At 49.1% G+C, this 16639-nt stretch overlaps 1 protein-coding gene across 7 annotated transcripts in view; it reads right to left on the reverse strand.

The window, feature by feature from the left end:
- RALY (RALY heterogeneous nuclear ribonucleoprotein) overlaps positions 1 to 16639 on the reverse strand; it is a 131091-nt gene that overhangs the window by 62892 nt on the left and 51560 nt on the right. For 3 of the 7 annotated variants that reach the window (XM_042832533.1, XM_042832532.1, XM_042832534.1), the window contains one exon: positions 8051 to 8140. The exons of the other annotated variants lie outside the window; for them this stretch is intronic. The gene's annotated coding sequence lies outside the window, so the exon portion shown is untranslated. The remainder of the gene's footprint in view (positions 1 to 8050; positions 8141 to 16639) is intronic. 7 annotated transcript variants of the gene reach the window in all.

Below are 16639 nucleotides of genomic sequence, written 5' to 3' on the forward strand. Positions count from 1 at the left end.
CACTCGTATCTTGCACCTGCCCTAGATCTTAAAAACATACATATGGTTCCTGTCCAGCTGTTGGGCTCCGACTGCAAATCACACAGTTGCAGATGACAAAATTACCTGCCTATCTGCAGTAATGTGTTTTCCAAACCCATTGTGGTAATGGCAGGAGCTGGTCTGTAAGTTAATGGACCATTTATTTATGGATCATACATAACAGCGTACAGTATTTTGTAACCAGAGAGTGAAGCTAAAATTTCCCTCTTTGTCTGAGCCCACGGACACCCACCTGCTGTGATTTGGGCTGTGCCTGGCAGGGGGCACCTGGAAGACAGAAGAGTCATTTATTTCCATTTAAATGCAGCTTCAGACCAGAGGGACAGTGGGCTGTGGGCAGCCAAAGTTTCCCCAGTAGAGGTACAGGCACACTTTGTCATCTCCAGGATAACAGCAAGAACAAAAAGCCACTGAGAGCACAAACCTCTCCCCTTGGTCAGAGCAGAAACCTGGTGGCATCTGCCCCAGTGGGTCCATCCCTGCCCCAAGACCACTGGTCGGCTCAGCAGAGATGCTGGTGGGTTGTGGCCACCAAACCTCTTCACCTTGGAAGAGGCTCATGGGAAAAAGTCCATTTCCTCCCGATGGCAAACTGGATGGAAATTATGGTTGTGATCATTTTGAGATGCTGGGAGGATGGAGCGGAAAATAAGAGTGAGTAAGGTGGGACCTACCAAGCAGCAATCTCAGCCTTGTTGGGCCAGCGACTGCAATGAAGCAAGGTCACTCAACGGGGGGAGAAATTCAGCCAGGCAATCTTCAGGGGAAGGGAAGAGTAGGAGACAACGTTGGCAAGCACAGGGTGAAATCAAACTGGAGAAATCAATAAAGGGAAAGGACAGAGGGGGGCGACGGGACATGGGAAGAGATAAATTAAAGGCTTGCCCAGAGGTTATGATGGCTAGTGAGCAATAAATTAAATAAAAGAGGGCAATAGGGAGTGCAAGGTAGTGTGAAAAATTAATTAAAAGGAAGGGAGGCATAACCAAAGCATAAAACATGGGTGCTGGCGGAAAGATTAGAGAACTCAGGAATGAAGAGATTTTGAAAAGTGTAATAAGAGCCAAAGCAGAGGCTGTAAAGGCTGTGACCGCATGTGAGGGTCAGATAAACAAGGCAGATGCATTTCAAGAGAAAGAAATAAACACTGAGGAAGAAAGTAAGCACCTTGCAGAAGGAGATGGCGTCGCTCCTGGTGCACCGAGCCTCATTCCTGGTCTGTGCATGCCCCTCACCTGCATCCAACTGGTCTCCATGTGCACCTCTTCCTGAAAGGACACTGCACATAGGCTGCTGTGGGATGAGGCATTGCAAGATGGAATATTTTGGTCAAGATATGCCCGAAATACAGCTATCTCCTCTCCTGCTCCCATCCCTGGTATTTAAACCAGCCTCCATTCCGCTCCTTCAAGCCTCTCCAGCCTCTTCCTGCTCATCACCACAAAGCTCCGTAAATCAGTATTTCATCAGAGGGCTGTTAATTGCCACTGCAGTGCATGTGATGCTTTGCCTTTGGGGGATTTCTTATGAGCAGTAGGGCTGCATCTTTCAGAAGAGCCTTAGAATATAAAGATTATGCACAGGGTGAGAAATAATCATGAGGATATTTTCAGGCCCTTCAAATCCCATAAGAAAAGAAAAAAATTGGGCAAGCTTGGATCTCACCTGCCTTTAATTCAGCATGCTTTGAAATGGACAGTGTGACCAAGAGCACAGAGAAGGTGGAGGTAAGCAGGTAAGTGCCAGGTAAGTGAAAATGAGATAATAAAGGTACTCAAAGCCTTATTACATTCCAGCAGCAGGAAGGGTAATGCAATAACAAGGCAGTGATGAGGGGCAGGCTGAGCCCAGCACCACAGCTTGGATCCACGTGGCACAGAGGAACCCATGCACATCAGTGGCACCCAGCAGCACGCCGGAGAGCACTCAGAGGGGAAGTAGGACAGAAAGCCATGGATAATTAATAACACTGCAGAAAGCTAAGTAAGCTCCCTGGCCTCTCTCTGCCCTCACTGGCTTGTCTCTGGCTTCTGTTTAAACTGGATTATAAATAGCGAAGTGATGGTGTGTTTTACCTACAGATAACAGTAGGTAATGTCCCAGGGAGGCTGCAACACAAGCAGAACAGGCAAAGGGTAAATTCCCAGTCCTTTCTAATGCACCAGAGCAGAGCCACAATGGGGTATTAAGGCCTGGTACAAGGAAATATCAGAGCAGGGCAGAGCCGAGCACCGTGGAATGCTGAGGTTTCAAACTTTGGTCCCTTGACACTTTTAAAGCAATAATCTGTTTAATCACCAACCTTCCCAACTACAGAGCCACTGTTCAGCGGTGTGGTGTGACACTCAGACTTTGCATGTTGTTTCCCCTTGCCTGTGAACCCCAAAACCAAACAGGATTCAGCTAAGAGCTTGATGCAACACGGGCATGTGCTCAATCTTCAGTCACAGTCTGCAGGTGAGGCTTCCTCCTCCTCTGGAGGGGATGACACAAGGGAGGTCAATGGGATGCAGTGTGAGACCCATGGCTTGTCGTGCTCTGATTCCCAGACAGCAAACCCAAGGTTTTAGGAAGAAATGCAGAGCAACAAACTGGGATTTGATTATATACCTCTCTCAAGAATGAGCAAGCTGAAAATCATGGGCTGCTGCAATTCCTGTTTGTCCCTCTGCTTTGAAGGGAGTAGGAAGACTTGTCCCTACACAGCTTGTCCACCAAAGGACTCTGTTGGTCCTCCAAGGTTAGACATGCTGTCCTGAAGTCACCCTTATAGTCCCTGTGTTTTTCAGTGCCACTTCCACCCTCAAAAATAAATTAAAAAAAAATTAATAGTTCAGAGAAATACCCTACCCCACACATTCAGCATAAACACGGAGATGTGTGGCACGCAGCATCCCCTGGATGTCACAGCATGCAGGGGAAAGCAGTCCATCCTCAGCTCCAGGCAGAACCAGCTCCCTCCCATCAGTGCCACTTCCCCGTGTCACACCACAGCCTGCAAAAGGTCACTGCCTCACAGGGGAAATGTGTGTGAAGATGAAATGCTACAGAAGGGGGATGGTAAGAGTAGCAATTTTGGGGCTAATTTCCTAAAGTTCCCAAATCAAATCTAGCTTGAAAGCAATCTCAGACCTGGATTTCTGTTGATGAAGGATGCAGCCCTGTTCATTCTGCTCTTCTTGCTAACTCCCATTTCTCTCCTTACAAAAAGTCCACAAGTCATATTTGATACAGCTGACAAGGGCAGAGCCATCACATCCCATCAAGCACACGCCTCTACAGCCTTGCAAGGGGAAGCTGAGAAAAGACGTGCAAAAAGAGATTTACTTTCAGGTTTTCACTTTAAGGCATCCCCTTGCCTTCTGCTTGCTGACTCACCTTCCAGCTCTGGAGCACATAGGGGCAGCCAGAAAGCTGCATCTGGTCAGCAGAGTGCACTGAGTGAGCAGCATGGGATGCTCTCTTGTTCCCTGTCCCCAGCGCCTGAGCAGTGCATGGGGCAATGACTATTCCCTTTTAATGTCTTAACGTTGAGAAAGTGAGGCCCAGATTCCCAAAGGTAACTGGAAGCCTTTGAGGGATGAAGCTCAGCCAACTGGCCAGGGAACTTGGGAAAATTAGGGTGGGGAGCTTTGGTTCCTGCACTATCTCAGTCAGAATTAACCTTCAAGCATTGAGAAACAGATAATTTCACACGGCAAATCCAGGAATTAAAAAACAACCCCCCAAATCAGATAATTTAAACTGACATGTTATTTTGATAAGATCAAGATTGGCAGAGAACGTAACTCTAAGGTCCAGCACTCATTATGAATTACTTGCTCATTTGGGTTGATCACAGACAACCACCTCAGCACTAGAATTTAATCATTGACTCAGGAAGGGTGTTCTAACCCACGGATTTGAGTACGCTTTGACTGAATTAACAGGTTTAAAATCAGACATATGCTTGGCTTCCTTAGGTTCATCAAGGTTGCAGGTACAGGGCACAGGATGATGTCAGCTACATGAAAAAGTGTTCCATTTTCTGTTCATATCCCACTGCTGCACTCCCAGCAGAGCAAGGAAGCCTGGCATGGGCAGGAACGAGGACAGAGCTTCTGGGCTGAGCTCATGGCCTGTGCTGAACGCAATGTGTCAGGGCTGGGCTCCCAACGGAAAACCTGACCTGTGAACAGGACTGCTTGGGTTCCTGCTCAGAAGAGGACAACAGCAGAAAAGGAGAAGAGCAGATACAGGTAAGAGACAGGATCAGAAGAGAAGAGCAGAAGAGAAGGAAATGAGAGGATGCAGGTAAGAAAGAAGGGAAGGGGAAGAGGTAGGGGGGCAGGAGAGGAAATGAGAGGATGCCACTAAGACAGAATCACAGAAGAAGAGAAGTGCAGGAGGAAATGAGAGGGTACAGTTATGATAGAAGTGGAGAAGAGGAAAAGAGCACAAGTGGAGAAAAGAGGATACGACAGAAGAGCAGAAGTAGAGGTGCTGAGGAGTAAGGACAGAGGTTAAGTGAGAACAGCAGTAGAGGAGAAGAAAGCATATAGGTCCGTGCAGATAGGATAAATATGTGGGCACAGGGAAAGGTTTTCTCTGTCCTGCAGAACTTCAGAGCTGGCTGTGAACAGGACTGATCACGAGCTTTGCAGAGAGCACTCCTGGTGCTTGCAGCCACTAAATAACTCCTTATCATCAACCAAAACCAGCCCAAAGAGCTCTCCTTCCACACCAGCCAAAGATGGCCTCAGTGCCAAGAACGTGGCTTTTCTAGCTGAAAACTTGTTTGGTTCCCCATGTGAGAGAGCCCCGAGCTCCTCTCACAGAGGATGGGCTCAGCACTGGCTGCCTAAGAGCATCTTCCAAACAACACAGCACAGATAAGAGGGCAATCATTCCTAACTGGATCTTCACATTCTCCTGTTGCAGATGAAGACGTGAGAACGTCGGCCCTTGAGGGGATTTGAATTCTGTCTCCTCAGCCCGGGCTGCCATCACCCCCAGCCATGGCTCACAGCCCCATCTCACCAGACAACTATCACAAGCTTATCTCAAAGGGCAAAGAAAGATTTGCACTCTTCGACCGATCTCAATGCTATCTCCGCTGTCACAAGCTGGGAGCATTTGGGGACCGGTCTGAAGCCCTTCCACCCTTTCAAATAAAACCACACACTTGGTCTTATCTCCTGGAAATGGCCTGAGAGTGCTTCCAATCACTTGGGTTTCTTCTCCCTTCCTCCGAGGTTTTCAAGCACACCCAGACCACCGCAGACAGCCAGAGGTTCCTGCACTCCTGCAGACACTTGGGCTTCAGAGAGCAGATTGTTTGTCCACCATCACAAACACACAATGCTAAGAGGGCTCAAGCAGCCAAGCAAGCATCCTGCTCTGAACAGCTCAGTGCTGCACTTCCACCTGCACAGCTCCACCAGAGCAATCTCTGTGCTGCAAAGGAATCCTGCTGATGAGGCAATTGCTTGCAGAATAAAGACAAAAAAGAACATGTGCATGTTCTTCACACCTCAGAACCCACACTGCAGAAGTCACATAATCTCACTGTTTACTGAGGAAGTGCTTAGAAAGAAAGGAAACAACCCACGAGTGGCAAAGCTGTCTGTGCTGGTACAAAGCACTTGCCAGTGCCTGTTGTGAGATGTTAGCGTGGCAAAGTCTGTGCTGCAAACAACATCCAGCTGCAGTGATGCCCAGCAGCTGATGGATGAAGCTCTCCATGCTTTGCACATTGCTGCTGCTCCCAAAGCACTGATGTTGTCTTCTTATGGTTCACAGCACCTGTAGAGGCTCTGGAAAGAGCTACAGCTTTAGAGCCTCTTGAGGTTCATCAGTTGTCCCAAAGTCCATACTTTTCTTTGATAAAAGTATCTTAGGCATGGAGGGTAAGCTGGTCCTACAAGCAGGATGTTTTAAACTCATTTACAACTTCTGTGCCCCACCAACAGCTACTCTTCACCCATGCATCCCAAGCACTGGCACCTGCACGTCCCTCCTGACCCACAGCATCTCTGCTAAATTAAGCAATCTGTTACAACCCTTCCTTCCTCGGCCCACAGGGTGCTAAGAAGGTCACTGCCAGTTCGTAGCTTAAAGGGTGAGCGAGCACCGTCCTAATCCTGAGAGGACAGGAACCGCCAGAGCTGATAAACAGCCTGAACAAGTGATTACAGTCTGGATTTATTTGCCATCAGATGCTGTGATGGACCTCTCCAATGCAGGCTGCTTCTAATGCAGCAGAACACTTCAACCATCCCCAAACCCTTACAGGATGCTTCCCGTCCTCCCATGATGGGACACTTCCAACCCTTTAAGGGTCAGCTCAATAACAGGTATTTCTGTGACCTCTTCAGCATTGCTGAAATAACAGGCATTTCTATCAGCCTTCCCCATTCTGCAGTTGCTCTCAGTGATCTCGAATCAGGTGAACAACAGACATTTTCACAGCTTTCCCTACATCCCCCAACAAATAGGTGGTTACACACCTCTTTTCAGAATCAACCTTTATTCCACGAGCTCCTCATAAACTGGAGGGAGAAGTAAAAATGGAAAAGCAAATAATGATGCAGCAGGGTTGCAGGGTTCAGAAGCACTGTGGAAGGAATGAGCTCGCCAGCTGAAGGAGGTGCTTGCAGCCCAAGCAACATGTTCAAAAACTGAGGCATTTCTTCCAGGCTGCTGAATCTCACCGTTTCATTTGCTGAGCTAAATCCTGGTCTCTGGAATCAGAGCACAATGTTTCGCTTGCTCATGGAGAAGGCAGCTTTTAGTCCATTCGTTTGCTTAACAAATCTGTATGTCAGAATTCCTTAGGCCTACTCTGTGGCAAGATACTTTCACTGCTACTAAACTGAGGTTATACGAAGCAAGGAAATGGTTGTAGACAAATCATAAACAAGCTCAAATTCCATTTGTCCTTCACCTTCTTGAAGGTGAATCAGGGCTAACCCTGTTATTTTGGAGTGTTACGTATCAGATTTCCAAATAAGATAAAAAGGACTGGATCTTTATTTTCTGAGTATGATGCCTATCAAGCAACAGCAGAGCCCCAACCTGTATGGAGAGAGGTTTCACCTGATTTCTTTCCTCTCCTACTTAAGATCCCACGGAAAATCTCAACCACAGTCCCAATTAATACAGATGTGTTGCACCAGGGCTGCAAGCCCAGCAGAACTGGAAAGTTCATTTCATTCATCTGGGAATGGGAGGGGAAAGTCCACTGCTGAATTCAGGTCACTGTGCCATGCTACTATTATGCACTGTGCACCCAGAAGTCCTGGCATCTTCATTTATTCTCTGCTGAAGCAAACTCCTTGTTTAGTTCAGCTGGACTCCTTTTCCTGTGTGCTCACCGGAACAAAACTCCCACAGAACCAGCAGGACATCTCCCAGCTCAGGACTTTCCCAACTTCATTGCTCGGGGAGCACAGCAAGTTTCTAATGCACCAGTGGTTCCTGGACCAGCATTTCTCAGTACTACTTGGGGCACACTGTCACTGAGCCCCAAACCCTCTTCCAGCCCTCCACAAACCCACAAATGTGCTGCTTCCAACTTGCTGTCTCCAGGGCTCATCCCCATCCCTTCCCTGTGCTTACCACACTCATGCTCTTCCAGCACAACAAACTGCATGCATGACTTTTAGAATAAATATAAGCAAAGCATCAGAAATTAAAATATGCTGACCCCACCACATCCAAACAGACCGCCATCTGCCCATGTGGGGGCGATTAAGGTACTCCAGACCCTGCTGCCAACAGCATGGCAGGGAACAGCAGGCTCTCAGCACTGCCTTCCCCCTCTGCCTCCCCGAATGCCAGAATGAGAACACACACAGAAGGTGCTAAGGAAAAACCATCAGCCTGAATCAACTGGAAAAAAGCAGCACCTGATGCCAGCTGTCCTCAGTGCCAACAGCAGGGAGCCTCTCCTCACACAGCAGCAGCCAGGATTCATCTCAGGGCTCTCACACCACTCACCACGTCCAAGGGATGTGTTGTTACTCACCGGGAATGGTGTGGGCACTGGGGTTTGTTAGTCCTTCCTGTCTCCGGCCTGGGAGCAGGTGCAGCACCCCTCAATCGTCTCACCTTCGTCCTACAAGAATCAGGACACAGAGTTTTCTACCAGCTGTGGTAATCAGATAATCCACTACTTTCTAATCCCCAGCAGAGGAGGGTATGCTGCACTGTAAAGAAAAGCCCCTGGCTGTATGTCTGCACGGATCAGACTCAAGACCTTCGGACCTGAGGCTCTGAGCTGCTTAGCCAGGAGCTCAAAGCCGAGGAGACAGAAGCAGTTGTGTTCACAGGGCTGCACGCTTGGGACAGCATACTTCAGATTGGCTCAGGCAATCCCACAGTACCTGCTCTAACATTGTGCTAACATGTGCTAACACTGCAGAAGGGTAACCGATGGAAAGAGGCAGATGGGGATTTTTGGTCTGGGACTTCTAAGGGAAAAGAGGTCTTCTTCAAAATGAAGTATTTCACAGTAAAGAGGAGGGTTTTGTTGATTGAACCGAAGTGCTCTGCTTTACACCAATTCCTCTGGGCCCCCTCTGAACTGTGAGGACTTCAATTCCGCTGCTCTCTGCTCCCTGCCATGGGCAGGGATGCCTGGCTGGTCCATGCAGTGCACTGATGTGTTGCCTTGGGAAGTCCATGAGGCAGCAACTGAACAGTCCCAAGCTTCAGGAACCAAATCCAATCTCCATTCGCCCAATTCTGTCATTAACAAATCCAGTCATTTAAACCTGTTCACAGAATCCCAAGTTGGAAGGGACCCACAGGGATCACCGAGCCCAACCCCAGCTCCACACAGCAGCACCGCAACCCAAACCCTATGGTTCAGAGGGTATCCCAGAGCTCCCTGAGCTCCAGCAGCTCGGGGCTGTGCAGCACCAGAGCACAGCAGTACAATCCCTTCCCTTGTCCAGCTGGCAGCACTGGGCCAGATGCACCCAGGGGACATTGCAGAAGGTCAAACTGGAATGAAGCTTTTAATTAAAACAGAAAAAGTACTAAAGAGACAGAGACTGAAACCAGGTGCCTGTGTAGACACAGTTGCTGTCACCCAAGAACCAATGGCAATGAACTTGCAAATGGTTCCCCTCCGTCTCAGAGGACCCATCATTTAGGATTACTGGATCTCTCCAGAGATGTATCTCAAGTTAATCTCTGAGTTTACAGATGCCAGGAGAACAGGGTTCGTGGACAGATGTAGAGCAGGGGAGCAAACATGAGATATTTCAGGTCAGATTTGGGGTGAGAACCCTGAATGTAAGATCTCCTCATGATGCTGGGGATGTGGCAAATGGAGAACTACAGAAGCAAATGCCAACCAGGCAGGAGAAGAGATTTTACTGGAGATCTGGATGAAGTTCTCAATGTTTTAACTCATTCTTTTTCCAAACTCACCCAGGTCCCCTGATTGAGGTGGAAGTATTAATCTTGTTCCTAAAACTTTCCCCTCCTGATAAGAAATGTGTGTGGGGTGGGAGGGAGGAACAGAGGTATGAGGGGCAGAGGGGCACTGTGCTTCAATGAGCATCAGAGGTTCCTGAGGATGGGAAGTGAGACCCAGATGAGCTCTAAGAAGTTCACCTCCATGGAAGGTGTACAGGAGGTGACACAGAAGAACCTCATGACTACTACCAGCATCAAAGGGGCTAAGAAAAGGAAATCCCCTTCTGTTAGTCTGTAACTCCTCATTTCCCAAACCTACAGCTTCTTTAAAGATGAACTTTCCTTGCTCTTACACCAAGTTTATTATTGCATGAATCCTCATGAACTCAGGCAGGAGGAGCAGCAGGCTTCAGCACTTCTGATTTTTCTAGAATCACTCCAAGCAATGATGGAAAAGTTAAGGAAGAAGGAAGTAAATATCCTGCCAAAACACAAAAACATCTTTCAAACAAAGTAACTGCACTGAAGCGTGCTGTTTTATTTTCACTCTGAGCTTCCAAAGCATCTCCCTTCTCTCCCTGAATGATAACGGGCATAAAAATTAAATATAAATTCTCCAACAAAAAGCAAAATGCACTGAAGAGTAATAAATCACCGGGACTGGATGGCATTCGGAGGAAGCTGGGGGAAGGAATAAAGGATGAAATCGCATAGATTCTGACGAAGATGTATCACAGACCCTTAAAAAAACCCACAAGAACTCATCTCCAGGGCCGAGGGTTCACCACAGCAGGCTGAATTTTGATAAAGCAGCAAAGGGAACTTGCACAGTGAAGCGGCAGAGATGGTACACAGCGTGGTCCCAAGCAGCACAAAGAGACTCAGTTGGATCACATCCCTACTTTGTGCGGGGATGAAGTCCAAAGAAAGGCTGAGATCATGTGCCAACCGTGGCCCAATGTGCTGGCAATGAGAGCGGGGTCAGCTGGGGACTCCAGAGGTGGCAAAGTGGGATCGGCCCTGTGCTGCACTGGGGACCTGGGACACAGCCATTCCTGAACAGCTGCCATGGGCTGAATGCTTTCTCACCTGATGACCTGAGATTCCAACATCTGCATTCCCAATAACCTGAAATGCTCCCTGGGGCATCATACAGAAGCACAATATTCTGGAAACACAATAGATCAGCACTCGTTTTCTTCATATAAACAAGTTCACCTTTAGTTCTGCAGGCACCTCCTACTTCATTAAGCTTAAAGATCTTGCTCCCCAGGGGTTTCCTCCTCAACTGGGGCAGGAAATGAAAATACAGATTTGCAATTTAATTGGGGATGAAGCTTCATCTTTACGCTGCCTATCACCATTACATGTCATTTAAAAACAAGCCATGAAGCAGGTGTGAAATGGCACCAGCTCCGGATGCACATAAAGAAGGTTGACACCACCAGTATGTCTCAGTGAGATTCAGATGGTGCAGCTTGAAAACTCATTTTCCCTTTGGCTTCTTTCTTCCTTTTTCCCAGGGAAAGAAAAAAAAAAAAAAGAGAGATGGAACAGAAGAAATGGCAGCTTTACAAAAGCCCAGTGGTGTGAGAAGAAGAGAAGCCAATTCCAGCACTTTGCAAAACCCTCCTGGTGCAGGGCTAGCAATGGTGCACTGCAACGATACCTTGGCACTTGCCTTCATGTGACACAGAGGTGCCAACAGCAAAACTGCTGCTCCTGCTTCTTCCTCTGCAGTAATGACTTTGCCTGCCTGTTCCCTGCTGGATGATGCATCCCGTTGTGCTTGCAGGTGATAGTGCAGCTCACAACTCCAGAAGTGACACAAAGGCACTGAAGGTGTCCTGGGAGTTGAGGTGGATGGGAGAGGGCTCTGCTGTCCCTCTGGTTATCCAAGCCTTTCCTTCATGCTGCAGGAGCAAGGAGCAAAGTGATGAAATGCTTGTTGAAGCACTAATGAGGATTCAGGTGGACCCCAGCGGAGAGCAGAACCAAGGAGGATCAAGGAGAGCTCTGTGCTTCCAGGTTACTGGGTTGTTTGCTGGTTTGGTTTCATGTGACTCCAATTATCTCCTGAAAAAGTGATGACTGCAATGTGAGATCTCCAGCCTTTGTGCCTTTCTGGATGGCACTGGTAACACCTCGGATGTAAATAGTCAATTTCCTTCCTAACAAACGCCATTTCTGTATTTCTGCCTATGGGAGATGGGGAAGACTGTGTTAACTACTGCACTCTAATTAGCAGCTGCCCATGATTTTCATTTTAAGCAATACACCAGTGTGGTTTTATTCTTCCAGTGATCCTATAATGTCGCATTTTCCCTGTGCTGGATCAATATTCAGATCTCCTCATTGGAGCTCACCTGCTCACCCGGCCCTGGGCCAGGGCTGCACAGCAGCTGAGTGTATCAGATGCTCTCACTGACTGCATTAGCAGAGCCCAGCTTTGCACTGTGCCTTCCCTGCAGGAAAGCCGAGCAAGAAGCTGAGCTCTTGCTGTAATTGAGACATGAAACTCTAAACCACGTCCCAGCCACAGCCGGGCTCAGGGACAGGTCAGTTTTCCTGCTCCACTTCAAGGGGCACAGACACAGCTCTTTGCTGCTGCTAATTTTAAATCACGTCTCCATCTTCTGCCTATAAATTCTCTCCTGCTGTCAAAAGGTGACCAGGCCAGTTGGAAAGCTATTTTTCACAACTTTGCTAATCCAGAAGCACCTTGCTGCCTCCTCACAGCACGAAAATGCTGACAACAGAACTAGGGGTGGCTACAGGAGTGCAGGCTGGACATGGGGAGCACTGCCATTCACGGAGCATCAGGAATGCAGGAGTCCAGGATCAGTTCCCAGACTCTCCTCAATGCCCTCTGCTCAACCTTGGGCTCCTCAGCCCCACCTCTGCTAACTGTGGCTTAAGGACACCTCCCACAGGTGGTCTTGCAGATAAATTAATGATTGTCTCAGAAGTAATCTGTTATACTGGGTAAGACAGCACTGTTGGAATAAAATTGGGTATTTTTTCCCTTGCTTCACCACTGAAGGAATGAAGTCAGGGATGCCTGTAATCCATTATGTCAAGGGTGAGGGCTGAGCTTTTTAGATTTGTGCATGCTCAGCTCCAGGATCTTCTCCCATCACCTGCTGTCAGTTCTTGCCAATAAATAGCTCTAAGGAAGAGCAGCTGTGGGGAGTGGGGTGAGGTGGGTTCCTCAGGATCTGGAAGCTTGCAGGAAAGCAGCTCCCAGCCCAAGGAGCCCTCAGATGGGCTGCAGGGCTCAGCCATGGGGATGAGTTTGGGACCAATCCTCCCTGCAGGCAGCAATGTGGAGCTCAACTCTTCCCACACCTCCAGGGGCAGCCCTGGCCTGGAAGCAGCATTCAAACCATCTCCTATCCCTCTCCAACCAGTGGCTACCCCACCTCTAAAGCCCCAGCAGACAAAACCCACCAGAGCAGGAGGTGTTGCTGAAGCACAGTGCAGCAAGAGCCCATGGAGACAGGGGCGACAGGAAGGGGAAACCTCAGCCACCTGTCAAAACCTCAGCAGTGGGGATAATTGGCTTACACACATTTATCCCTGCACCCAATTATCAGCTCAGTTTAGTGTTTGATTTTCTACAGGTCCAGTGTGACAGGCCAGCCATTGTTCTGCTCCATTCTCCATTCCCTCACTCATTTATACGTATATTATCCACTCTCTAAATCATTTTTAATAGCTTCTTTACTCACATGCCCTCCCTTCTCATTCCAGCACCATCGGCACAAGGCAGGCTGCAGATATGAAGAGCCTGACATTTCCCTTTTGAGTAATTTGCAGTGGATTTCTTGCCCGTTTGATGTAGTCGTTTTGTTCTCCGCGCTGATGTGACATTAATTATTTTTAAATATTCTTATCTGTTACACACAGTTCTGTTTAGATAAAGGTCAGTGTGTGAACCCCTGACAGCGCTCATCGCTGCCATGCTCTACAGCCAATTTGTCATTCTCTACCTTCAATAGCCTCACCTTAGTTGCAGTCCATTTTCCCGTTAATTCAGGCACAGCGGAGAGCCAATAAAAAATGGAAAATATCTCCGCTGCTCAGATTGGCACTTGGGTAGGAAATTATTACCTTGAGCAGTACCAGTTGCACAAGAAGGTCAGGTAAGAGTGCCCATGCAAATCTAGCAGTAGTCTCTTATGAAGGAACCGCACTGCTGCCCACAGAACTCCCGTGTACTTCTGCAAATGAGAGCCAGCTGAGCCCAGCACAGCAGGGTCAGTCCCTAGGATGGCACACAGTGCCTTCTCCCAGGTTGGTCTGCAGTGTGGTAACTATCAGCACAGAGACAGAGCGTGGCTGATGCTGGAAGGAACCTCTGGGTCCACATGGTCCAGCCCCTGCAGTGAGCACAGGACCACGTCCAAAAGCTTCTAAAGATCTCCAACGAGGAGACGACCAAACCCATCTGGTCCCTGTGCCAGTGCTCCATCACCTGCATAGCACAGAAGTGTTTCCTGTTGGAGCTCTGCACCTCCCTGCAAGTATGATGAGCACGGATGGGATGGATCCCCTGAACATCCTCTGCTCTGGGCTAAGCAGCTCCAGCTCTCAGCCTCTCCTCCAATTTCTTCACCATCTCCATGGTCCTTTGCTGGGCTCTCTCCAGTAGCTCCACATCCCTTGTACTGGGCAGACCAGCACTGGACCCAGCACTCCAAGTGTGATCACATCAGTTGCAAGAACATGCCACCTTCGTACAGCAGAGGACGAGCTCAAGCCAGTGCTGCTAGCAGAAGCAGAGGAGTTGTGGTCCCTCTGTACTCAGCCCTGGTGAGGACGCACCTCGAGTGCTGTGTTCAGTGTTGGGCCCCTCACTACAGGAGAGACACTGAGGCCATGGAGTGTATCCAGAGACAGGCAGCAAAGCTGTGAGGAGTCTGGAGCACAAGTGTTATGAGTGGCTGAGGGAATGGGATGGTTGGACTGGTTGACCTTAGAGGTCTCTTCTAACCTTGGTGATTCTGTGATTCTATGATCACCACTAACTTGGCAGCCTACGGCAGAACCCAGTCCCCTGGACTCTCACGGAGCATCCTGCCCAGTAAAAGCTACACCTGCATCTGTTCCATCCCGGCCTGCTCCTCATGATGGCACCCATGGGTTTGGGATGGGGATGGAGAGCCAGCCCTCAGGCAGGACACGCACACCAGCTGCAGGACACTTGCCCAGTCAGAGCAACACTGCAGACATTCCACTTGGAGCAGCAGTGCTGTGGGTCCCAGGAGAACAGCCAGAACGAGCTGTGACCTTGAGTGGCTCCCCCAGGAGATAAGGTGGTCATCCAATCTCACAAAGACCCACGTCAGCACAGCGCAAACAACAGCCTGCAGGACACTGAGCCCAGAGCAGTGGGGAGCATCACAATTCCAGGCTCATCTTACACAGCTCCTGGGATGAGTGGCAGGGCTGGCAGCCCCAGGTGCCCCCATAAAACCTATTTTACTGCTCAGCTGAAATGCATGAGCTTTTACGCCTCCATCCAAAGTGCTTCAGAGCGCGCTTCCCTCCAAGCACACAAATAGCCCTAATTACATCAAGGGAACTGCTCGGATGCTTAAATTGAAATCTATGCTGAAGTGAGTGTCGGAATGAGGCCTGGGTAGAGAAAAAGGGAAGGGTAAGGAGGGCACTGAGCTGAGCCTTCAGCCTCATGAAGCTGGGGAGCAGGGGGATGCAGGAGGAGGAGTGGGTACATGCAAAAGTGAGTCTGCCCCAGGCGGGGCTGCTCCTGCCCACCCATGGCAGGGGAGCATTGTGACCGAATGCACAGCACAACAAATGCTCACTTCAGCACTTTCCAAAAGGAAAACATTTGATCAGTTATTCAAAGTGACAGTTAATTTTACATTGTGCTAAATCGTCTTCTGCTTTTATTTAAAAGAGAATAAATTCCCTCCCCCAGCCCCCATCTTCTCTGTGTAAAATACAAAGAAACATCACGTTTTGCTGAATGTAAGCAAGCAGCTCTTCTTCTCTATTCCTCTTTATATGAGCAAGACAAAAGATAGAAACGTAAACTTCTTGGGGCCCTTCAGTTCTAGATTCGAAGAATGAGAGCCCACAGCACCATAAATCTCATGGGTTCTGTGACAGCCCAGGAAGACATTATTCAGCACAGCCACCAACAAGATCAACTCCAAAGCCACAGCCACAGCCTGGGTCCCCAGAGCCCAGTTACAGCGATGCGGTGGGGAAGGAGTGTGCTGATCAACACCTGCCCTTCTCTCAGATAGGACGTGATGAAGGCTGAGGGCTGGATCCGTGTGTCCAGAAAGGCATGAGCAACCTCTGTTGCTCGCCAGCTTTGGGGACAGGGTGTCCCGCAGCTAAAAATACAGAGACAAGTCAAAAGTCAAGGCTAGCAAGAGGTGGTGGTAGGGTGGCTGAAGACAAAAACAGAACCTGTTTATTTATTTAGCCAGCCAGCTAGACCAGCTAGCAAGAGAGACTGAAACAGCCTCACACATGCTGTTTGCATGACTGACAGGCTCCTGCCAGCTGGAGGAGTCCAATTTCTCAGGCAGACCCAGGGTTTCCCTCTCCCCATCCCTCTCTGCAGGCTCACAGCCTTTCCTTGGGTTATTTCAAGCTGTGACACCAAGCAGGACACCAGGCAGGAACCCAGTGAAATGGCAAGGGATGGAAATGAGGTTGTGTTGACACGATGCCAGAGCACCAGGGACTCATTAGGAGCTGTTGCTGCGTTATCCCCATGAGCAGCTGGTAAAATCCAAGCTCCTATATTCCCTGCCCTGATCTGTTATGAGCTTGGGGCATTCAAGCTGTAAATCCCTCCCAGAAGCTCCACCATAGGCTGGGGTGTGCTGGAACACATTATAGCCTCATTGTGCAACACATTGCAGCCTGCTGTGCCCTCCCATGGGTCCTGTCCCAGGCCAGGCCTGTGCAGTGCTGCAGGTGCTGCAGGGCCAGAGGCATGGGGTGCAGGTCTGGTGCAAAAAAAAAAGGGGACACAACCAGCAGGTTGCAGTCCTGCGGGATGAGGATGGTGTTTGAGCCATGGCTGAAGCAGCCACACTGCTGGCCACAGCTGTACAACCTCAGCGTCAGTCCCAGGGGTTGGGATGTCCCTAAGAGCTGGACCTGGAGAACAGCCAGGCACACAGACCCATCCCAACCAAAC

Source organism: Centrocercus urophasianus, unplaced genomic scaffold, assembly GCF_019232065.1.
Source record: "Centrocercus urophasianus isolate 14NV4802_14NV808 unplaced genomic scaffold, USGS_Curo_1.0 seq_38, whole genome shotgun sequence".
Taxonomy (NCBI): domain Eukaryota; kingdom Metazoa; phylum Chordata; class Aves; order Galliformes; family Phasianidae; genus Centrocercus; species Centrocercus urophasianus.